The sequence below is a fragment of the Chlorocebus sabaeus genome, chromosome 13, assembly GCF_047675955.1.
Source record: "Chlorocebus sabaeus isolate Y175 chromosome 13, mChlSab1.0.hap1, whole genome shotgun sequence".
In the NCBI taxonomy this organism is placed as follows: Eukaryota; Metazoa; Chordata; class Mammalia; order Primates; family Cercopithecidae; genus Chlorocebus; species Chlorocebus sabaeus.
The window spans coordinates 78,364,632-78,390,263 of record NC_132916.1 but is presented as its reverse complement, the minus strand read 5'-3'; the positions used below and the strand labels follow the sequence as shown (position 1 = coordinate 78,390,263).

The 25,632-nt window shown below is 36.1% G+C and overlaps 1 protein-coding gene across 3 annotated transcripts in view; it reads right to left on the bottom strand.

Annotated features, from left to right (window-relative positions):
• The window catches only part of TAB2 (TGF-beta activated kinase 1 (MAP3K7) binding protein 2), a 91,013-nt gene that overhangs the window by 51,228 nt on the left and 14,153 nt on the right, over positions 1 to 25,632 (bottom strand). Inside the window, exons 2-3 of one of the 3 annotated variants that reach the window (XM_073022564.1) lie at positions 16,779 to 16,927; positions 7,776 to 7,858 (exon numbers count right to left, since the gene is read on the bottom strand). The exons of 1 other annotated variant lie outside the window; for it this stretch is intronic. The gene's annotated coding sequence lies outside the window, so the exon portion shown is untranslated. The remainder of the gene's footprint in view (positions 1 to 7,775; positions 7,859 to 16,778; positions 16,928 to 25,632) is intronic. One more of the 3 variants, XM_008006697.3, reaches the window with a different exon arrangement.

Below are 25,632 nucleotides of genomic sequence, written 5' to 3'. Positions count from 1 at the left end.
CAAATAACATTATATTGAAAATGAGCTCATGTTAAATAAAATTCAAAAGCACAAAGAAATAATCCACCATGAGTAAAGATCAGGAACACTAATTAGATGATTAATATCTAAGAATGTAAAAGAACAGAACCTGAAAGAAGCTATAAAATAAAAATATTTAAAATGACTGTGGAGATAAAAGGAAATCATAAGAATAAGAAATAAAGTGAAAAGGCAAGATTTGAAAAAGAATCAATTAAGACTTCTAGCAAATATATCATCATAAAATGTAACAATCAATGAATAGGTTAAACAGCAGAAGGTACTTGAGACCACAGAGAAAGGTGAACTGGAAGATGAGTAAGAGAATAGCAACCAGAAAGCAGCAGAGCTTATAAAGCAATGGAATATATGGAAGAGAAAATGAGAAACAGAATGAAAATACATGCTGGGTCTAATAGAGGACTTGTAGAAAGAAAGATGTGAAAGAATAAGGGAAAGGCGAAATTCAAAGAGATAATGGTTAAGACACTGACAGTATGTTTCTTTATAATATACTGAAAACGTGCGCACGCTCACACACACACACACAAAGTTCTAAAGAGAAAAATAAAAAGAAATTTGCACCTAGACATATTGTAGTGAAACTGCAGAGTACCAAAGACAAAGATTTTATCTTTAAAACAATCAGAGAAAAGAGCCATAATCTACAAAGGAATAACTAGATTGATGAGCTTCTAATTAGTCATAGTCGATGGCAAAGACAGAATAATACAAGTTGAGCAACCCTAATCTGAAGATATGAAATACTCCAAAACCGGAAACTTTCTGAGTCCAACAGGATGCCATGAGTGGAAAATTTCACATAAGTACTTAAGATAAACTTTGCTTCATGTACAGAATAACTTAAAATATAATATTGTATAGAATTACCTTCAGGCTATGCGTATAAGGTGGACATGAAATATAAATCAGTATCTTGTTTAGACTTGGGTCCCCTCCTGAAGATACTATATATATACAGAATATCCCCAAATCTGAAAAAATCCAAAATCCAAAACACTTTTGGTCCCAAGCATTTCTAATAAGGGATACTCAACTTATATATACACATTTCTGAGAGAACATAACTGCAGATCTAATTTAATTTGCAGACCCTATGATCCAGCAATTTCACTTCTAGGAGCTTACTTGAGAAAACAGACAATCATGTAAAGATATATATATGAAAAGGCCGGGCGTTGTGGCTCATGCCTGTAATCCTAGCACTTTGGGAGGCTAAGGCAGGTGGATCACTTGAGGTCAGGAGTTCGAAACCAGCCTGGCCAACATGGTGAAACCTCGTCTCTACTAAAAATACAAAAAATTAGCCGGGTTTGGGGGTGGACGCCTGTAATCCTAGCTACTTGGGAGGCTGAGATAGGAGAATCACTTGAACCCGGGAGATGGAGGTTGCAGTGAGCCAAGATCGCACCACTGCACTCCAGCCTGGGTGACAGAGCACGACTCTGTCTCAAAAAAAAAAAAAAAAAAAAAAAAAAAAAAAGGATATATATGAAAAGATGTTTATTAGAGTATAATTTATAACATGATAAATACAGAAACAAGCTAAATGTTGTAAAGTATTAAGTTCATCTAAATGTACTGACATGGGCAGATGTTCATTAACACCGTTCAAGGGGGCAGAAGTATATGACTAAACAACATATAATGTAATCCATTTACATATTGATAAAGAGTCTCTACTATTACTTTATACCCATCAAGGCTAAAATGTGTTTCTTTTATTTATTTATTTTTTTCTTGAGATGGAGTCTCCCTCTATTGCCCAGGCTGGAGTGCAGTGGCACAATCTCGGCTTACTGCAACCTCTACCTCCTGGGTTCAAGCGATTCTCCAGGCTCAGCCTCCCAAGGAGCTGGGACTACAGGTGCGTGCCACCACGCCCAGTTAGTTTTTGTATTTTTAGTAGAGATGGGGCTTCACCATATTGGCCAGGCTGCTCTCGAACTCCTGACCTTGTGATCCACCCACCTTGGCCTCCCAACGTGCTGGGATTACAGGCGTGAGCCACTGCATGCGGCTAAAATGTTTTACACTGAAAACACACTACTTTTAAAAAGTAAAAATGAATTAAAAGTAAATAATAAAGACATGATTATTTCAGTTTTCAGCCACTAGACTGTTACAAATGTCATAATACTGGTGAATGAAATAATCTGAATAGTCAAGGTATCTGTAAAAAGTAATGTATGCTCTTTTGAACTGACAGGTGCATTTTTATAATTTACTGTAAAAAAAATTCTATGGAAAGGTAAAAGTCTGTCTGTAGCAAATTAATCATATAAGAGATTTTGTTTTAATGCTGGAATTCATTTCAAACCAAACAAAAACTCCTAAATTCTACACTACAAGAGTGAATACTCAACATCTGATGTCAAGATCTACAGATGAAGTTTGGAAAAATTTTTTGCTTTAGATCCATCCTCACCTGCTATGGTCTGAATGGTCATATCCCCTCAAAACTCATATGTGACATCCTGTCCCCCAAGATGACAGTATTGGGAGGTGATCAGGTTTGAAGGAACCTACATGAATGGGATTAGTGGCCTTATAAAAGAGGCCCGAGGGAGCTCAGTTGCCCCTTCTACCATGCGAGGACATAGCTAAAAGGTGCCACCTACGAACCAGGGAGTGGGAACTCACCAGACATTCAATCTGCTGGTGCTTTGATCTTGGACTTCCTGGAATCTAGAACTATACGAAATAAACTTCTGTTGTTTATAAGCTACCTAGCTTATGGTATTTTGTTACAGCAGCCTGAATAAACTAAGATTATCATCTTATTTCTGTATCCTTGTTTAATGGTTGCTTATTTTGACAATTCACATCTATGTGTATAAAATGAAGCTGAGTCTCACTTTCAGTTAACCCCCAATTGCAGTCACAGAAGCACTGTGAAATCTTGCCTTTAATAAGGCCATACTAAGTTTTCTACAAATACCTGTTGAATGGCAGTTTCCTACATTTCCATGTGCTAAAGTAGAACTACCATTACCATTAGTTAGAAGGAAATAAGCATTTGGAATTCTCTAGGACATTAGGAAATATGATTAAATTAGGAGGTATCAGAACAGATTCAGTAATTCAAATTTTACGAAATCTATTTGAAAACCCAATATATCACTTTGTCATTTATCACTTCTCAAAGTGGCTTTCAATGGCTTTTGTTAAGTGTTACACGGAAAATTTTTTTTTTTTTTTTTTTTGGCAATACGTTTGAAAATGCTGTTACTTAAAGTTAAGGAAGTTTCTTTATTTCTGGATTTTAACCTCCACTGTGAATCTTTGGGTAGCCGCAACAGATGCAATATTTCCCAAATTTAGTTGGGCATGATTTTATTTACCTATAAACATCTTGAGGTAGGAAGCACATAGGTAAACAGTGTCACGTAAGTAAGGTAATCAAAAGACAGCAGTACCCTTCTCTCTTAGGAATTTATGCTAAGGAAGTAATTCAACATAAGTTTAACATAGTTTTTTTTTTTTTTTGAGATCGAGTTTCGCTCGTCACCCAGGATGGAGTGCAATGGTGTGATCTCGACTCACTGCAACCTCCACCTCCTAGGTTCAAGCGATTCTCCTGCCTGAGCCTCCTGTGAAGCTGGGTTTACATGTCTCTGTCACCACACCCGGCTAATTTTTGCATTTTTAGTAGAGACGGGGGTTTCTCCATGTTGGCCAGGCTGGTCTCAAACTCCTGACCTCAGGTGATCCACCCACCTCGGCCTCCCAAAGTGTTGGGATTACAGGTGTTAGCCACCACGCCTGGCCTAAGTTTAAAATAGTTTTCTAACAGTAAAAACCAAAAAAGAACCAAACAGCTTAACTTTTGGAAAGCAGCTTTTTGAACTGTAATTTATTAATACTTGACTATTATGCAGACATTAAAACTTACTAAAACCTCAGAAAAGGCAAGGAAATAGTCATGTAATATTTGGTAAAAACAGAAAGACATTATCATGTAAAAAATTTTCACCGGGGAAAATTTTAAATTGGAGACAAAACAAAAAAGTATGGGGTGGCGGATCACGGGAGCTTTGATTTATTAAAAAATAATCATCTTTAATTAACATCCAAATGTCTGTTAACACATCACTTGGTGAGGGGAATCTTCACCTCAGAGTGCAGTCTCTATAGATGTCAATTTGGCAATCTCTATCAAAATTAAAACTGCATTTATCTTTTCACTTCACAATTCTACTTTTATGAACCTGTTTGCAGATACAGTCACACAGAAAACTGTATTTACCAAAGCATGTTTGTAATGATAAACAACCAAAAATTACTTAAGTATCTGTTAATAGTGATGTGTAAACTATGGTCATTCACAAGAGTATAATGTACTATACAGCCATTAAAAAGAATGAGGTGCTAATATGGAATAATCCCCAAGATACAATACTCAGTTAAAAACTACCACCACTAAGTGCAGAACAGTGTTCTGCATTCTCTTACATACAAGAACACACACACTTTTACGTGCACAGAATATCTCTGGAAGGATACACAAGAACTGGTAACACTGGCTGCCTTTAGGGAACACAATTAAGGGAGATTTACTCTTCGTTATACATCTTCTCTAATAAAAAAACACATAAATAATTTAAATTAGAAAAACCTATTTTATTTAATATATTGTTTCTGTAATAAAAAATATTCAATAGAAAGTGAAAATAATGTGTTTTATATTTCATCTTACAATTTAGACTTGGGGAAATGAAGATGCTTCAAAGTGTTACGTAGTCCGAGATTACCTGAAGTTCTAAAATTGAGATTAAATTTTATGACATGATTTTGTGACACGATCTACCTTTCTAACATATTAAGTACTTATTTAATCAAAAGTTTTGAGATCTGCACAATCCAAAATGAGGCTCTACAGAGTGCTTGTTTATCTACTTCTCTTTCGATTTCAGGATCAAATAAACAAACTGATGTGGTAACATAAGACGGCATACAGATACACTAAGGTAAGCAGGTGTTTGTGTTCAAAGGGCATGATTGCATTTTGGATAGCAGAAGCTGGGACCAATTAGATGCACATAATTGAGGTTTTGATGAATGTTATAAAGAAACCAATATCCAGTAAAGGACACTGTAGAGAAATTTAAATTTTATCTAGACATCTGTCAACACTGAGAAGCAAGCAAATGGAGAAGCAGGATTTAACTTTTATGCATAAATGTAATTTGAACTCCAAAGTTTCAATGGGTTAAAATTTTGGTGTTAAAAAACATATATGTGTATGTATGTCTCTTTACATATGTATACACACACACATATATATATATATTTAATCTCTCTCTATATATAGAGAAATAAAATATACACCTGAAGAAAAGTTAGAAAATAAGCATTGTTTTAAATGACTGCATAACAGTCCATCAGGTCAATATATTACTATTTAGCCAGTCTTGTAAACAAATAATTAGGTTGTTTCCAATTTTTCTCTAGAAAGCTATGCAAAAAGTTTTTTGTACATGGATAATTTCCATATTTAAATTATTTCCTCAGAACATGACTTTATATTCACAATTTCAAGGCAACAATATGAAGGTCAACCTTTAGTTTTTTTTTTTTTTTTTTTTTTGAGACAGAGTCTCGCTCTGTCGCCCAGGCTGGAGTGCAGTGGCCGGATCTCAGCTCCCTGCAAGCTCCGCCTCCCGGGTCTACATCATTCTCTTGCCTCAGCCTCCCGAGTAGCTGGGACTACAGGCGCCTGCCACCTCGCCCGGCTAGTTTTTTGTATTTTTTTAGTAGAGACGGGGTTTCACCGTGTTAGCCAGGCTGGTCTCGATCTCCTGACCTCGTGATCCGCCCGTCTCGGCCTCCCAAAGTGCTGGGATTACAGGCTTGAGCCACCGCGCCCGGCCAGATTATTTTATAAAGACTTAAAGGGGTCGTTCCCCACTTAATTTTTTCCTAATGCCTATGTAATATCCTGCTTGCTAGCACTAAGTTAGTGTTTCTCCATTCTGGATGCACATCTCAATCACTTGGGGAAGAAACTGGTAACAATGATTATCTGAGGAATAAGAGGGAATCTGGGAGAATAGAGGCTGGACAGGAAGGCTTAAGAGACTTTCTCTTCACTGTACACTTTTTTGTGCTTGTTGAATTATGTATTATATTCCTGTGTAACCTAGTAAAAGAGGGAAGTAAGGGGAAGGAGTAAGGCGGAGAAAGCATCAGCAGCAGCAGCAACAACCCAGCAGCAGCAGCACCTACAGAGCTTTGAAACGCACAGTCCAAAGTTGGGGAGGTAACTCAAACCTAATAATGAGTACTAGAATTTCTGGATGTAGGGATCTCTGTTACTCAAAGTAAAAACAAGATACTCCACCAGTAACTGTGATAGGAAGTCAAGGTAGAGAACCATGGAATCAATAATTCCACTTTACAAGGCTGATGATGTTCAAAACAGGTAAATCTTAGAGCAAACAAAGTTGAGTGTGTAAGCAGGAGCCAAAACCTTAAAAGCTCCTTAAGATTTAAGATATGGTACAAAAATGACAACTCTCTCCTCATCAAGAAAGGGTGTGTTTCCTAGACCAGCATTTTTTAGTTTGGTCTGTGGACCACCTGAAACAAAATCACTGGGCTTCATCCTGGACCTACTGAATCAAAGTCCCTAAGTATAAAGTCCAAGTATGTTCACTGATTCATCTCTGAATCCACTATGATGAGCCCTCTCATGACAACTGCTCATCTGAATGTTTCTTCAAGTAAAGTTTACTCCAGTTCCTACAAGACTTCTAGTTGATAACACAGTAAATGTAAGGCAGGGAAGGGACTAATCAAAAACCAAGATGACTATGGTCAAAGGATCACATATAAGAGGTGCTCATAGTAAAGTATTGATTTAAGGAAGGAAAATAGAGATGGAAAGGGGTGTGGAATTTCATGAGTTTAAAAAACTAGGTGAAAGGCAATGAAATAAAAATATTTACTAAAATGAAGTCAATTACCAACAAGCCTATAACAGGAATGGTTAGAAACTTTTATGTAACTTGATTCAATGGGAAAGAAGTAACTAGGGGAAGAAAAAATTACCTCTATTAAGTATACACAAACAGGTTCTGCAGCTACTATATATTTAAGAGTGTAGGAAAATGTAGTTGTACAATAAACACATGTGGATCACCATAGGTCAGCTAAAAATGAAGCTTATTATAAAATAAAAGCTGTTTTTGGGCAGGTAAATTTATGAAAAATCTTTTACTATCAAGAAGGTGCCATACAAAGTAAATGGTGGAGCAAAGCTAAATTCCCAGAGATCTAACTTTTAAAAATACAAGGAATAACTAGTAATGTATCTCACATAAACTACTAAATCTACATAATTTAAACTTGACAAAGTATTGGCCTTTACTATTAAAATCTTAAAGAAAAGGAATCAATGAATAAATAAAATGTACTCTGAGACAGGCATAAACTTTCCTGAAGAGTAGAGTTTCCTAAGAGTAGGATTAAAAGAAACAGTGTTCTACCTTAGCCATGCATGCTTCTAAAATTTTCTGGTGAAAGAACATGTTAATAGTTTAAAACAGAGATAACCTAATGTTGCTAAATATTTCGACCTCAGTTTCATAAGTGTACACTGTCTTATCTAACTAGATGAGACAATTATGATATAATGTATATAAAACAGTATTTGATACATAGTGACAGCTGGTTAAGTGTAAATTCTAGGATTCCATGGGTTCATTTATGAAGTTTAATATGCTACTTACTTGCAGTAACTTCTTGGGCAAATCATTTAATTTCTCTGTGCCTCAGTTTCCTCATCTATAAAATGGTGATGACAGAGTAGCTACTTCATAGGATTGTTATGAGAATTAAATAAGTAATCCATGTAAGATAATAAAAAAGAGCACATAGTAAGTACACATGTAAATAAAATATCAATACTATCATTTCATTCTTTGTAAAATGGAGAAAACAACTCGAAGAGCTTCAAGGATTAGTGACAACATAATTAAACCCAATTGCATTATATCTGTCCTGCCTACAGAAAAAAGTACAAACTGGTAGTAGTAGTAATTATTTAATCTAAATATCATGGACTTCCACAAAGTACAAAGGAACAAAACCTTACAGGGCTGCACATTACCCTGGTTGCAGAATATTGTAGGGCTGGATTGAGCCTTTAGGGCCTTCCTTTTCAATGTATATGGGACAAAAAACTTGCAGTTGGGGATATCTGACAAAGCTACATGACAAACTCAACAGTATTACGTTGTGCAAAGTACTAGATAAGTGGCATAAACTGTGTTATAATAGGTGTTTAAAGGGATCTCGCTGGGCTGAGGAGGAAGTAGGAAAGTATTGAAGCATAGGAACGTAAAGTATAAAAGAAGACAAGTAAGGCAGATTCTGGGGATCGTGTCACCTGTCTTGCAGGAGGGACAAAGAGGAAAGAAGGGGATTATGAAGAAGGTACTCAGGATGGGGAGTAGTTACAGGAGAAGATGAGAAGATGAATGAAGGTTTCAAGGTATAGTGGTTTTTATCCAAGAAGACCTTGAGATATGCTAATGCTAAGGTTTTAACATATGTCCAACTATATATACATCATTTTATCTTTGCCCCATTCTTATATAATTATGAGTTTTGTTGGAACAAATTTAATTATGTTAACAAAGTAAGCTGGGCACAGTGGCACACGCCTGTAGTCCCAGCTACTCGGGAGGCTAAGGAAGGAGGATCCATTGAGCCCAGGAGTTCAAGGATGCAGCGAACTATGATTGCGCCACTGCACTCCAGCCTGGGTGACTGAGATCTTTAAAAAAAAAAAAAAAAAAAAAAAAAAAAAAAAAAAAAAAAAAAAAAGACATAAAATATGGTTCATGCCGAATATCAAACAGTAGTAGGAAGAAATACATAAAATTCACTTCTCAACCACATTAGGATTCTTCCTTAGCTTGTGTACAAGAATGTAAGGAGATTTTTTCATTTCAACATACGCTAAAAGCAAATTCCGGTTTCTAAAGTAACCATTAGAGGCAATAATTTTTTCTGTAAATCATAAAATCCTGAATTGGACAGAATTCTTGGAAGTTATCTTGTAAAAGTATAATTCAAGAGATCTGAAAAATGCCTTGGTGCCCAGTCGTCTCCTTGTTAGACTTCCTCTTCTCCCAGTCAATCCAATTTACCTCTTAAAACCAAGCCCTGGTCACAAAGAAAATTCTTTACGTGAGAAATATTAGTTCCCAGCCAGGCGCGGTGGCTCACGCCTGTAATCCTAGCACTTTGGGAGGCCGAGGCGGGTGGATTATCTGAGGTCAGGGGTTTGAGACCAGCCTAGTCAACATGGTGAAACCCTGTGTCAACTAAAAATACAAGAAGTAGCCAGGCATGGTGGCAGGCGCCTGTAATCCCAGCTAGCTACTTGGGAGGCTGAGGCAAGAGAGTTGCTTGAAACCAGGAGGCGGAGGTTGCAGTGAGCTGAGATAGCGCCACTGCCCTCTTGCCTGGGCGACAGAGTGAGACTCCATCTCTGAATGAATGAATGAATGAATGAATGAATGTATGTATGTATGTTAGTTCCCAAGCAGAGAGACTATTTTTCACTGGTGTATCCTAACTACTTAGTATATGTCAAGTGGATGCTCAGTAAATATTTGTTGCAATAAGTCTCTAAATAAACATCAGAATACATATAGCTTTTAGACTACTGTAAAAAGTGTTTATCTATCCCCCCAAACTCAAGCGTTTTCCTTAACCTCACCTATAAGTCAGTGCTGCTATATCTGTTTTGAAAATGTAAATATGTTCCATCACGATTGATATGAAAGAACAATTCGAACATTAAGTGAATTTTGCTGTAATTTCATTTGTAAGAAACACTAGGTGAACACAAAAAGCCATATCGAGCTAAAACGAATATATGAATATACAAAACGTATATTCATATATTCATTGTGTATTCATATGAATATACAAAAAGTAAACATGAAAACATCTGAAACATTTACCAGCTATCTCAGCGTAACAGATCTGCATGTTATTAATCACACCCAGCCACATTACTGATTTCAAAAAACTCTTTTTCTTTTTTTTTTTTTTTTGAGATGCAGTGTCGCTCTGTCACCTAGACTAGAGTGCAGTGGTGCGATCTTGGCTTGTTGCAACCTCCGCCTCCTGAGTTCAAACAATTCTCCTGCCTCAGCCTCCCGAGTAGCTAGGATTACAGGTGCGTGCCACCATGCCTGGCTAAGTTTTTGTATTTTTAGTAGAGATGGGGTTTCACTGTGTTAGCCAGGATCATCTCAATCTCCTGGCCTCGTGATCCACCCACCTCTGCCTCCCAAAGCACTGGGATTACAGGCGTGAGACACGGTGCCCAGCCATGACTACTTTACAATAACTCACAACCTGCAACTCTTCTTGTGCTCCCTTCCATAAGCAAACTTTAGGTCTTATTCAGGGAAAAGTATAATATTCATTGTAGTATTTACATATTTCTTAATTTATTTTACATATTTCCTAATGTATTTATTTCTTAATTTATTTATCATGAATAAAATTGTTATCTGTAAGTTTTTTTTTTTTTTTTTGAGATGGAGTTTTGCTCTTGTTGCCCAGGCTGGAGTGCAATGGTGTGATCTCGGCTCACTGCAACCTCCACCTCCCGGATTGAAGCGATTCTCCTGCCTCAGCCTCCCGAGTAGCTGGGATTACAGGTGCCTGCCACCACACCCGGCTAATTATTTTGTAGTTTTAGTAGAGACAGGGTTTCATCATGTAGGCTAGGCTGGTTGAACTCCTGACCTCAGGTGATCCACCCGCCTCGTCCTCCCAAAGTGCTGGGATTACAAGCATGAGCCTCCTCGTCTGGTCTTACCTTTTTTTTAATGTTCACAGGTGACGTTTCCAAGTGTTATACCCATAATTCCATTTTTTCCCCATAAGCCCTGTGTGTTTTTTTGTGTGACTTTGCATAGCATGGTGATATTTAGGAACATGCCTCTGGCTCAACAACTGACTATTAACATTAACCTCTCCAGGATGCCAAATGGGATGGCAGAATGTTTCAGTCTATCTATTTAGTTGTCAAAATGATGCTAACAGTTTCTCTCTCTCTCTCTCTCTTTTTCTTTCTTTCTTTCTTTTTCTTTCTTTCTCTTTCTTTCTTTCTTTCTCTCTCTCTCTCTCTTTCTCTCTCTCTCTTTATCTTTCTCTTTCCTTCTCTCTCTTTCTGAGACAGGATCTTGTTCTGTCACCCAGGCTGGAATGCAATGACACAATCATGAATTACTGCAGCCTCAACCTCCTGGGTTCAAAGGATCTTCCCTCCTTAGCTTCCTGAGTAGCAGGGACTACTGGTGCGCACCATCACAACTGGTTAATTATTACATTTTTTTGGTAGGAGCTCCCTGTATTGCCAAGGCTGGTCTTGAACTCCTGGACTCAAGTGATCCTCCCACCTTGGCCTCCCAAAGTGCTGGGATTACAAGTGTGAGCCACTGTGCCTGGCCCAGCTTCTTATTAATTACAATTTCTCTCTTCTGTGAATTGGCTGACATTACCACACTGCCATGAATTACTCTAAAATATCTTTACCACAGAAAGAAGTGTTGATAATGCAGTCAGAATAGCTGGATGATGCTATAATATTTTTGAATTAAAGCAAATTTTAAAACCTTTTGACTTCAAAGAACATTTCAAAATTAAACATAAAATAAGAATCATATTACCTAAGTACATATACTATTTAAATACCTTTTACATTATTGACATATTATACAAGTATCATATCATATACCAGTTAGGTAATACTTGATGCACTTCAGATTTAATTAACTTTAAAAGAATTTATAAATGTTAATTTAACAAAGTTTTTAAACTTACTTTTTATAGTAAATTATTGGAATTATATTCTTGGAGCATGATGTTACAATTCTATCAAGGCAAAGCAAACTTTACTTAATCTCCATTTAAGATAAAAATGAGATAACTATAATTAATCTTTACCATAAACTTTATCACAAAAGTTATAATACTAAATCATTTCACACAGATAATCAGTTATCTGCAAAAATAATATAATCCAAATGCTACTTATTTTAAGTTAGCTATTATGTTCAGATTTAGAGTGATTTAAAACTTAAAGGGAGCAAATGATTATGTTACTAAAAACTAGATTTTATAATTTTATAAGCCTTAATAATTTACTTTCTAAAGAATAACAATAAACATTAATAAATAAAGTAGCATAATAATCCACACTACTTCCTCTTAAAGAGAAAATTTCCCATTTTCTCATTTAATGCACTGCCTTAAGGCCATGAATGCTGACAATTTCTGATGGTTAACAGGCTTACCAGTTATAAGTTCTTCTAAAAGGAATGTGCAAGTCGGCCACACTTGGCAATTTATGTATTGTGGTTTTGTGGTAGGTACTACATTTTCTAAGGATCAAGAAAAGTGCAATAAATCTAAGATGGAATGGTTATACTTCATCAAAACATATTATATAACTGACTACCTTTTGTGTATTTTATAATTCATATCTCATTATTGTTTTGCAATACATTATCGTTCACTGCCCTCTTTCACTCTAATTTTGGGATAATCTATCCTGTGCATAAATATCATCTATAAAAGAAAACAGGAGCTAAGTATGGTAATAAGTTCCTATTTATGGGTAAAAGGGAAAGAGGAGAAAATAAAAGCACCCGAAGGAACCAATTTTCATCTTACATCAACCACAAACATTTACAACAAACCAATTAACTCAATGATGTGTAGAAATTTTAATAATTTGGTTAAATATTAATTTAAAATGGCACCTTAATATTCAGAGAAAGTTATAAGAAGTATCACTGGCTGGGCGTGGTGGCTCACGCCTGTAATCCCAGCACTTTGGGAGGCCGAGGCGGGCTAATCACCTGAGGTCAGGAGTTCAAGACCAGCCTGACCAACATGGTGAAACCCTCTCTCTACTAAAAACACAAAAATTAGCTGGGTGTGGTGGCAGGCGCCTGTAATCCCAGCTATTTGGGTGGGTGAGGCAGGAGAATCACTTGAACTCGGAGGCAGAGGTTGCAGTGAGCCGAGATTGCACCATTGCACTCCAGCCTGGGTGACAAGAGTGAAACTGTCTCAAAAAACAACAACAAAAAAGTATCACCCAACTGATCCCCATGCGGTTTCAATCCCTTACTTGATCCCACGGTTTTTCCTGTTCATCTTATATAATTCTGCTCATTTTCTTTCTAATGTCATGGCCCTCAGCTAACTTTTTCCCATAGTCCCATAGTGGATTACTGGCCAGCTGCTAAGGGAGAGGGGTGTATGTGCGTGCACACGCACATGCGTGTGCGGGCATGTGCACAACAGCACTAGGAGTATGATAATTAGTCCACAAGTTAGACAAAGTGTACATGGATATTTGCTACTACTAATAAGGTACCAGAGTTCTAGCTTTCTATCCATCTATCCATCCACCCATCCACCCCTTCCTCCTTCTCATCATCTATCCAGCTATATGAATTAAAGCATCTAATCTAGAAAAAACACACAAGTGTTTAAAGTGGCGTAAACAAGAATGGTCATCCCAGTGCGTGTTTCTAAAAACAACCTCAATGGCCATCTAGGAGGAATAAATAAGTACACTATTGCATAGCCACACTAAGGAACACCATGCAGCTGTTTTGTTGTTGTTATTGTTATTTAGTGGAATATGATATCCAAATAATTATATGGACCTATAAGATATTATTGATTGAAAAAAAATCAAGATGCAGATTCCATGTATAACACCTTCTGTGTAAAAATAAAGATACACAAAAGATGTATTATATTAAAAAGCTTTTAAAAAATGTTTTGTCCCTTCCTATGATGCTGAAAATAGATGTATTTTAAACAGATATTTTTATATGACTGTATAGGAAATATTCTGAAAGTATACACACACTAATTATTCTAGAGAGGCGGCTGAGTAGAATGACACATGGATGAAAGGTATTCCAAGGAGGTTTAGTCATCTGTTCCAATTTTTATAATAATACATATTCATGCATTACTATAAAGTTATTCCTTACATATTTCTTCACAACATTACTTGTATTCTGATATGTAGATAGAGTAAGAATAGAACAGAATGAGTTATTTGAAAGTAACCGTATTAGCCAACCACAGGTACTTTCAAATAACTCAAAGCCTGTGTTGTCTATGCTAAAACTGTTATGGATGTGCAGTTTACAGCTGCAGCACTGACCAATCATCAGGATGCTTGATAGATGAGATTTACAGTTACTTTCTAACTTAAATGTTACTTAATGAATTTATATATGTAGGTCCATCCATGATTAACCATGTCTAAGCTTAGTGTCATAATTTGTAATCCTTGTGTAAAACAAAGAAGCCAGGTGACTTTTTTTTTTTTTTTTACCTAAAGGCTACCTCAAGGTGAACTATTTATTACTCAAGCACTTAAACTAAGTATTACACATCTACCAATGAGATGGTTTAATTAATTAAAGGAAAGAGGTAAGGGGTGGTAGAAAGAGAAGTAGGCTTATTGTTACTATTAAATGTAAGAGTCCCCCATTAAACACAGCATCTTTATGGAAAGTTATCGTACTATCATACACAATGGTGGACAAGACACACTGCTTTCTCTGAGCCTAGAGTATAATCACTTTGGTTCTACACTTACTATGAGCCAAGTCCTGTGCTAAATGCCTTAAACATGTATTATTTCAGTTACTTTTTACAATATTCCTGTAGTGAGGATTAAGTGAGAAACTGAAGGTAAAACTCTTTACACAATGCCTGACAGAGTAAACGTCCCTTATTAGGCATTACTACTGCCTAACCTCTAACTTCATCAATGCAACCTTCACTCTACAGTAGTCAGCTTTTCAAAAGATTCACTGATTTAACGCCAGTTCTGAGAAATCTTCAACAGATTCCCATTCCTACTAAAGTCCAAACTCCTTCATCTGACATTCAAAAACATGTCATAGCTCCATCTCCCATCACACCCCTTTATCCATCTATTCTCTATGCATACTGGACTGCTCACAATTTCTATAATATATTAAATACTTTCATCTTCATAACTTAGAAATACTCTTGCCACTTTCTCTAAAGAATTCCATCTATCCTTCATGGTTCAGTAAAAACATTACCTTCTCCACAAAGCTGATTCTCTCCAGTACTTTTAAGTATGCTGTATGCATCTCTATTATGACACTTTCATATTACTTGTCTGTAAGCTCACTAAAACAAGGTTTATTCATTTCTACATTCCTGCTGTGTCTAGCATACTGTTGTACACACAATTTACACTGAATAATGGAGAAAAATTTCACCATTAATAGCACCACTGAAAATAACTAAGACTTGATATTCATATGTAATTCCTTCTTTAATTTCTACTTCAATTCACACAACAGTGGTAATGACCCTAACTAGTAGTTCCCTTTCCAGCTCTAATTAAACACTCAGTGACACATAATTCTTTCAACACCAAACAAATAATGTGGCACACAATCAGTGAACTAACACTGACTAAATTGCTAGATATTAAATTCATTATGCACTAATACTACAGAAAGGGATATAAGGAAGGAGTTAAGCACATGCTAGAATATTAGGATTGCCTTTTAAATTCACAATTGGGATACAAAATTCCTCTTCAATTTTGGGTAATCTCTAACCTAGATGAACTGAACTTTAAAATCAAAAGACATGTATGATTATCTGTCCATCTAGTAAATAAATTCATCTTTCAGGGATTCTGTTTCTGCATCTATATAAATTGGTAAAAGGAATATCCTTAAAAGCTAATTGATCTTGGCCCTCTAGCCATTCATGAGTAGCTTTCTCTTGGTTAAAATCTAAGGCATTAGGAAACCTCAGTTTTTGGTTTTGCTGTTACACTTCAGGATGATTGCGACTATTTATAACTTCCTTGGCTAGCTTCTTTTGGGTAATCAAGTAAAAAAATTAGCAAATATTAGTTATACACTTAGTTTAAAAATATAGCTAAATTCTTCAGGTAAAGTACTATAAAACATTGCTTGGTTCTATCCAGAAATAATATGTATAATTTCCAATTACTGAAGAATATATTAACTTTTTTTTTTGAGACGGAGTCTCACTCTGTTGCCTAGGCTGCAGTGCAGTGGCACAATCTCAGCTCACTGCAACCTCCGACTCCCTGAGTTCAAGTGATTCTCATGCCTCAGGCTCCCAAGCAGCTGGGACTACAGGCACAGGCCACCGTGCCTGCCTGATTTTTTTGCATTTTTAGTGGAGGCGGGGTTTCGCCATGTACAAATATATTAACTTTTTAGGTAAAGGCATTAGTAGTGTAGAACAGTTGAGGATCTCAGGAAGAGGGAAGTAGTTTCATTAATCAAATTCCCTATACTGCTTGTACTCAATGTAAACTTTTTAAAGGAAGGCAGTTTTGTTGTTGTTGTTTTTCAATTTTTTTTTTTGTATGTTTATAGGGCTTCACTCAATAGCATTTCAAATTTATTTTTCTTACATTTTTGCATTAGTTTGCTAATACTAGCAAACAAGTTAAATTAGAAATATTCAGGCAAAAGGTATGTTAAACTCAGTACTAGCTGCATGTTACCTAGATGTTAGTGTTACTATACTTTAAAGCAAGATGACTATACATTTTGAAAGTCAAGTTTTAGTTACTATAGATTTAATAATAAGGCAGTTACACAGGCTAAGCTTGACTGGTGCCATGGACTTTAGCATACCTGGAAATAGAAAAATTCAAATTGTAGCTGTTCTTGGTTGGCCCATTGCCATTTTTGCAGCTTACAAATTGTTAATTAAGTAACTGCAGTGAGCTCATCTCTACGGGATACTTCTTTTCCAGGGCAGGTCCAGGAACTGGGTCTGGAGCCTTGAAAGCAGAAGAGAAACTAGAGTAAACTAGAGGTAGACAGAACAAGAAATGTGACCAGATAACATTATGAGATGTAATAGCAGTAAGGTAGTCCCCAAAGTCTCACATAAAATATTCTGAAGGGAAAGTGGGTCTCTTAAATTGCAAGTTACCAAGGATGCGGTTTACTTAAGTCATTATTTTAACCTACCCAACGCTATTCTGGACTCTCAATTCCAGCAACTCAAAACAGTAGTTTTTATGAAATCTCTAATGGCTTTTAGCAACAGACTGTCCAACAGGAGACCACAGAGTAACTCTAACAGAAAGAGAAAAACAACAAAATCCAAAATTGGAAATGTAAAGTCCTCATTTTCAGGTCATTTTGCTCTTCCCTTTCACTATCGTATTTCCAATCATCTTCTAAATGCTCCCCTGATTTCCTACGATCAATTCCCAGGGGTTTCTAAAGAAATGCTTTAGATATATCCAAGCAATGAACTAAATGTTACGTTCCAATTTTTAAAAATACTTGGTAATTCTTAAAGAGGGAGGCAAAGAACAGCTCATAAGATGTGGTTCTTAAACCGCACTGGAAAATCTTTTTTTTCCATTACCAAAATAGATTCAATGGATTTTTTTTTTTAAAAATTTTTGTTAGGGCCATATAAAACAAAAACCAAAAACAAACTTGGAACTATGAAGGTTACAGAAATGATAAGATATTACAAATGGTTGAATGTTGTACTATTTGATTACTAAACCTGGAAATGATGTCCTTATGCTTGGTAGGCTGGTACCGTTAGGAATTTCTCTAAGAAACTAATCCCACAGGAGTCAAAATAAATAGAATTTTCCTCTACTCTCAAATGATCATAGATATTGTGAAAATTATAATAGGACAAAAAAAAGTAGTGAAGACAAAGATCCAAACACTGAACTCCCTGCATTTCCAGTAACTAGCAATATAAACAGCAAAACAGAGTAAAAGTAGTTTTTGTGAAAAATATAAATTTCCCATCTATTGTGATGGCACATTATAGGACAAAGAATTCTGCGAGACAGAAGTCTAAGTTCAGATCTGACTTCAGTATGGCCTTGAATTTAAACTGCAGAAATCTCCCTTCTATTAAATGGAATATCACTACCCACCCTGCTGTACTGTCCATGAGATTTAGCTAAAGTGTATGTAAAGCACCTAACAGTGTGGCACATATAGGCATTCAATATATTTTTCTGCATTATTAAAGAATGTAACATATTTTCCTGTTCTAAACATGTGGGTATACTTAAGTTTTCATTTTCACAGATGCTAAAGCAAACAACTAGGTAGCAGGCTTTCAGTTTAAATAATTCAACTATAATCACATTCTAAGACATATAACTGATTATCTTCCAGAATAGCCACAAAGTGAGTATATGAGAGAGGTCAATTTTGAGAGCTGATGATAAATAAAAATATAACAATTTATATTTAGGATATAAAAAGAGTTAGTAGTAAACAAGACGACATGGAATTCTTCTCCTTCCAAGTAAAGTATAAAATACTTCTGTCAACACACCTCTTGTTAAAAAGTTATATATAGATCCGGTATAATGCTTTTTAAAAAAACATACAAGCAATCAATGCATGATATAATTCGGTCTTTAAGTCAGGGAATGTTTTAAGGGCAAACAAAAGCCTTATATATGGGCAATAATTTTCCTCTTACTGATAGAACAGTAGGTTCCACACAAAATTATTATTTACCAAACAAGGCTCAAAGATCAGATTACACCCTAACATTACCAAGTAATAGATCAAGTATCACAAGCCACAAGGAATTTTTAAAAATGATTTCCTTATAGTCGTTTTAAGTGTATTCTCTGCCACAACTTTATTTTAAAATAGTTTTAAAAAGTTTACATGGAAGTGTCTTATTCAAAATATACTAAAACTTAGATAAGACTGAATTACTGTATTCCACAGAAAGAAGGGGAAAGGGTATTTAAGTTTGAGGATTTCCATTCAGTAACCCATATGGATAGGCTTTCAGTTTAAAGACCATCAAGTAAAAAAACCACTTCAGATAAACCATTCCTTTTTAAGTTTTTTAACTAGTCATCCTACTGAAATCTCATTACTGACAGCAATATTTCAGTTGATTCTCTTGGCTTTTCTAGGTATACAATGTTATTTACAAATTATAATGAATTTGCTTTTACTCTTTTAAAAAAACATATTGAGTAATTTTTACCCATTATCAAAACTCCAATAAGCAGCAAAGTTAAAACCAGAAATGTATCTGTAGCTTTCTAACTTCATGTCCAAGGTTCCTTCTTTATTGTACTAGCTCTACATTACTAATACTTTTCTTTCTGAAAACTTCTTTTCCGGTCAACACTCTGCATTTTAGTTTCTTAGAATTCTTATTTCTATGCCTCTTATTAACGTTTGCCAAAAGGATGTAGGTGTAAAGTTGTAACATTCATTCTCTCACTTGTTCCTCTGGCATCTTATTTACACTCACAGCATAATCTAAGGAGAATCTCCTTTAAATTGTAGTTTAAGCTTTTTATTCTACTTGATGAAACTTAAAAGATTCTGAATCATAGATCTGATGTTGAAAGGAGCCTTACAGATTATCTAGTCCAACACCCTTATTTAATAGAAGAAAAACATAAAGTTCAAATAATATGTCAGTAGAATCTGAATAAAAGTTTAACACAGAAAAAAATTAGCCTTATTACTTATGAATTGTAAAGTAAATGCCTACAGTTATATAAAATATAAACAAAGCAATTAAACAAATTTCAAGAGTAATTACTGAGGGCAGGCATGGTGGCTCATGCCTGTAATCCCAGCACTTTGGGAGGCCGAGGCACGTGGATCACCTGACTCAGGAGTTTTGAGACCAGCTTGGCCAACACAGCAAAACCCCGTCTCTACTAAAAGCACAAAAATTAGCTGGGCGTGGTGGTGCACACCTGTAGTCCCAGCTACTAGGGAGGCTGAGGCAGGAGAATCACTTGAACCTGGGAGGTGGAGGTTGCAGGGGGCCGATATTTCTCTTCAGCTACAACTCCCTCAGTGTGGTTTTCATTGCCTTCTCCAGTTTGGTTCCACTAGATCAGGGGTCATGAATCCCTTTGGTAGTCTGAAGAAAGCTACAGAGTCCCCCCCTCAGAGTGGTTTTAAATACATAAACTACAATACCTAAGATTATAAAGAAAACCAGTTTTACTAAAATATAGTTGTTTTTGAAAGTATGGTTTTAAATGCATAAAATAAAATATATATTACCAAGAAAACCGATTATACTGAAACAGTTATCAAGTGTTTTTAAAAACCTTGTATGTGATATATTTATACATATGCTTCTTTAGTAATAATACAATAAAATCTAGCGGGAGTCTAACAAAAACCATAATTTTGAAGTAGTAATATGCATAAAATATATTTAGAGATATCAACTGTAAAGTAATCTGAAAATATCTGTGCTTTTTCTATTAGTAATAAAAAGATACAGGTACTGCTAATACTACTGTAGTCTGCCGCTTAAACTCTCATTAAAAGGAAATGCTAAATTTCAGTTCAAAGTTAATAAAAATATAAAGATGTCATTTTTTTTTTTCTCATCTAAATGCATGCAGCCCTCTAAATTCTATCCCTGGATCCCTTCAGGGTCGTGCAGATTAAAACTACTCTATTAAACTCACCTGCTTCTATTTCCCAGCAGTCCCCACGCCCTTAGGAATCTGGGCAGGCTTGTCTGAACATATTCAATCCACACTTTCCTTTCTTTGCTTACTATGCTACTGCCCTTGCTTAGAAAGTTATGTCTTCATCTAGAGGCTTATCAAAATCTTAACTACCTCTTCAAAACCAATTCCAATTTCACCTTCTACTTGAATTATTTTTATCCCGCTTTAGCCCACATGTATCTTTTCCTAGAACTACTAATGTAGCTGTAGGTCAATGCTTTATGATTCAACATTTAATTATTTTCTTACATAGTTCTACTTCTGTGTCTCTACCTGTAAGTTATAAGATCCCCGGAGACATGTGCTATGTGCTTACATTTAGAACACTGCCTATACATAATGTAGGTACATATAAAGTACTCAGCAAGTGCCCCCAATAAATCAAGCACAGAAGATCATCTGTTTGGCAACTTTCAGCACCAGAAAACACATCAAGATAAGCCAAGTTCCACTGAGGAGTTAAAACAGACATAAATTATGCTTACAGTTCACCTCTATCAGAACCTAGATACTCCTATTTAATTAAGAACCCAGAAGCTTATTTACTAGGCTGCAATGTATTCCAAGTAATAAATCAAGGAAGGAGCACTAAAGTCAGCACGAGACAATAATTCATTCCAAACATATTGGTTAAGCACTACTACATGCCAGGCACTGTTCTAGAGTCTATGATTCAGTTCTCATATAGTAACTTAGTGCCAGGCCTTGGACTAGAACCTGGGGTTCCTGACGCATTCTGAAGCCCTGAAACAAAAAATTATTTCTATCTTCCAGAAAAGGTTTATTATGCAGGGTAAAAGGGTGGGGAGGGGAGGAGGTGTTACTATTTCAGAAAGCAGCAAAGTATGTGAAACATTATAAAGAAATAGATTTGGAGGTGTGAATATCTATATTTACCTACACACAATATATATAATATATTGTAAAATCTCTATAAAATCTCGATAGATTTGGGGTAAGTTTCAATCATTTTATGTACTTACTACCTAACTATACTAGATGAATGAGGTGTTACTCTGCTTATTAATAGTTTAATCAGAAACACTTCATAAAATTGCATTTTTCTTCAAAGAGCCCTGCCAAGTTGCTTCGTTTATTTGATATAAAAATAAAACACTAGGCCAGGTATAGTGGCTCATACCTGTAATCCCAGCACTTTGGGAGGCCAAAGCAAGAGGATCACTTGAGCCAAGAAGTTCGAGACTAGCCTGTGCAACACAGCAAAACCTTGCCTCTACAAAAAAATTAGAAAAAAAAAATATTAGCCAGGCATGGTGGCTGGTGTCTGTAGTCCCAGCTACTTGAGAGGCTAAGGTGGGAGGTTAAGGCTGAGCCCAGGAAGTTAAGGCTGCAGCGAGCTATGACTCTATCACTGCCCTCCAGCCTGGGTGATACAGTAATACACTGTTTCAAATATATGTATGTATACACACACAAACTTTTCTACCAATTTCCTGGAGGGTGGGGTGGTAGTAATGATGGTAGTAGGTATTATTCTAAATAATCTTAATCTTTTTTCCCTGGGGAAACAGGGCAAAAGAGGATAATGAGAATGTGGGTAGGAAATGAGGAATTGGTCTCCACACATTTCAAGCTCTACTCCTGACTGTGACTAAAAAAAAATTACTTTTCCTAAAGGGAAGTTCTTAGACTAATAGCAATGGAATTCAGTGAGTGAGTGAGTGAGGGAGGGAGGTGGAAGGGAGGGGTGGGACTGCAGCAAGTAAACTAATAGCCTGACAATACCATGCTGGCAACCTAAAGCTATCTTGTCCAAAACTCAACTCACTGCCTCCTACTCACTAATGTATTTCTCTGTTAATTATAAATGACATGCTTCTAAAGCTAGAAACTTCAGAGTTCTCAATTCTTTTCCTCTCCACATATAATCAATGGCAAAGTGTCACTGATTACTCCCACAAAAATTTCTCTATTCCACCACAATGTCCTTGTTCAAGTATCTGTTACCTGGGCAACCACCTAACACCATAACCTCTTGTCTGACTGCCTGTTCTACTCTTAAAAAGTTTTTTTTTTTTTTTTAAGTGACAAGGTCTTGCTCTGTTTTCCAGGCTGGAGTGCTGTCGTGTAATCATAGATATGCAGCCTCGAACTCCTGGGCTCAACGATCCTCTCAACTCAGCCTCTTGAGTAGGTAGGACTACAGGGGCACCTTACCTGCACCGCTAGTTTTTTTATTTTTAGTAGAGATGGGGTTTTGCTATGTTGCCCAGGCTGGTCTCAAACTCCTGGCTTCAGCAATCCTCTTGCCTCGGCCTCTCAAGTCACTGGTATTACAGGCCTCATGCCTGGCTAAGCCTTTCTAAACTGTATTCCACAGTGGTAACAAACTTGGCTAGCTTCCTAAAATACTGGCTGAATCATGTCACTTTCCTCCCTAAGAAAGGCAAGAGATTTTGTAGAGATAGGCTGTAGTGAGTTTCAGCAGAAGGTGTTGACACTGACGTAGGAAACAACAACAAACCCCCCCCCCCCCCGCAAAAAAAAAAACAACGAAAAAAAGGCAAGAGAGAGGAGACCTGAGGATGAAGAATTTACAGTAAGTCAGAAAAATTAGGCAGAGAAAATGCTGGGAAGAATGGTATCAAGAAAGCCAAATGAAGAGTTATAACAAAAATGATTATGAAGTTTAAAGTTTATTATTTTTATAATTTTATAGCAATAAATTTTCTATTAATAGCTTACATTTACTAAGTGCTAGGCACTAGATCAAATGACTTACAATGCATTCACTCATTTAATGCTCCCAATAATCATGTGAGGCAGGTACCTCTATATGAGACTCAGTTAACTACACAGTTCTGTCCTACTAGAAAAAGAATTATTTTATACAGTTCCCTTTCCTTAGTGTCTGAAACGCTTAATGCAAAGCACTTGAACATTCTTACTATGTTGGTGTCAACAATACACCAATACAAAGTTTGTAAGAGAAAGACATTCTTCTTACAAACTTTACTAATTTGCCATGGACTAACACAACATATGTATCTGTACACACATATAGACATATAGACAGACAGACACACACACACACACACACACACACACACACACACACACACACACAATGGATCTGGAAATAAAAAAATATGTGGTTTTAAAAGTACCGAATCTCCTAATATTTAAATCTGCATTGGAATAATAAGGGCTAAGGGTATTTTTGTCTTGTAAAGCTCAAAAGTGAAAAGGTATATAAAAACACTGAAGAGAAACTTGGCCTATACATCTACCACCTACCTGAAAATGGGCAGAAGGACTGGGTAGAAGATCGATGAACATTCCTTTCTTTTAAAATGTGCACAAGAAATTTCCTAGCAGACATGCTATTACGGACTCAACTCTAAACCTAGCCAACTATTTGCAATGTGTACTCCATTCAACACCAGAAATCTGGGCCAAAGTTTAGATGAATTTGCAGAAATCCATTACCACTAGGGAAAAGAGAAAAAAGAGAGGCAAAAATGTACGCCTCACTAATCCTGGGTTGGGGACGCTGCTATGTATGGGTGCAATCTCTGGGGGTAGAATGCTTGTTTGGAAGCATCAGAAAGACATTCAGCCACAACCTGTACTCCAGAATCCCAAAAACTCATTTACTTTTGAAAACAATCAAGTTTACTAGCTTTAAACTCTAGTAGTCTGTGTCCACTCATTCACAAATATTTACTGAGCACTCAAGTGCCAAGGTATCATACTCATGCTACAAAAACCGACATTTAGTGGGAGAAACTGAAAGGTAAATAGATAATTAGAATACAACATGGTAATCTTGCAATGGGGGTAAATAAAACAAAGTGCTAGAAAGATATAAATTATCAATAAGGAAATATTATTGGAGCTAATAATCAGTTACAACAGAAAAAACGTGTGGCATTTTAAAAATTTTCCAAATTACATTAATTTAAAGTAAACATGGTCAGAGCGGGACTCAGAAGATATGTCTTTCTACAAATTCTCTGTGACTAAGACTGACCTGCTCCCTTTACTGATGTATTTCTGGCCTAAACCTCTCCTTGCTAGCTATTTTACATTCCTGTTCTTCATCTTTATTTTTCATTTATCTCTCTGGCTGTTTTTATCTGTAAGATAAATGTTGCCACAGAAAGTCATTCGGGCACTTAATAACAGTGTCAAACCCTTTCTTTCCACAACATGTAGTTACTTCATTTTATAAAGATTTAGGGCAAAGCTCTAAAAATTAGTAAGACACTATTAGATGACCACTATTACAGCCATTTACCTATCAAATAAGTATGATTAAGTACATATTAAATATACACCCCCAAATCACCTCCCAATCCCATAATTTCTGTTGCATTTCATGTCACATACACAGCAGAACTAATCCAAATTTTCACAAAGCTCTTTCACATGTTAGAAGAGTCTGGCTTTTTGCTCATAAATCTGAAATTACAGTAACTAGACAGCAGTCACAGGTATAGTTTTAAACAAATACCACTGTAACTTCTTTCACATCAACTCCACTGATACTCCCAAATTCATATTTTTAGTCTGAATCTCTTGCCTGAATTCCATTATACTGAATGAATTGCCTAGTTGATATCACCGGTTATATGTCTAAAAGGCATTTCAAAGTTAACACGTCCAAAAAAAAGGCTCCTGATTGCTCAGTCTAAACTTGCTACTTTACCACGCTCCCAAACTGAGTCAATGGCAACTCCATACTTCCAATTGCTTGCGCCAAAAATCTCTTGTCATCCTTGAATCCTCTCTTATGCCTCAGATCCAATTCATCAGCAATTCCTTCCCACACAGAGTTTGAAACATATCCAAAATCTGATCTGTTCTCACCCTTTCCTATTACTGTCCTGGTCCCAGCCACCATCCTCTCTTATCTAGAGTAAGACAACAATTTCTAATATATTTTCCCTATTTAAATCTTTGCTCTATCTCCAAAGTCTACTCCACACATAACAGAGTGAATATTTAAAAAGGTA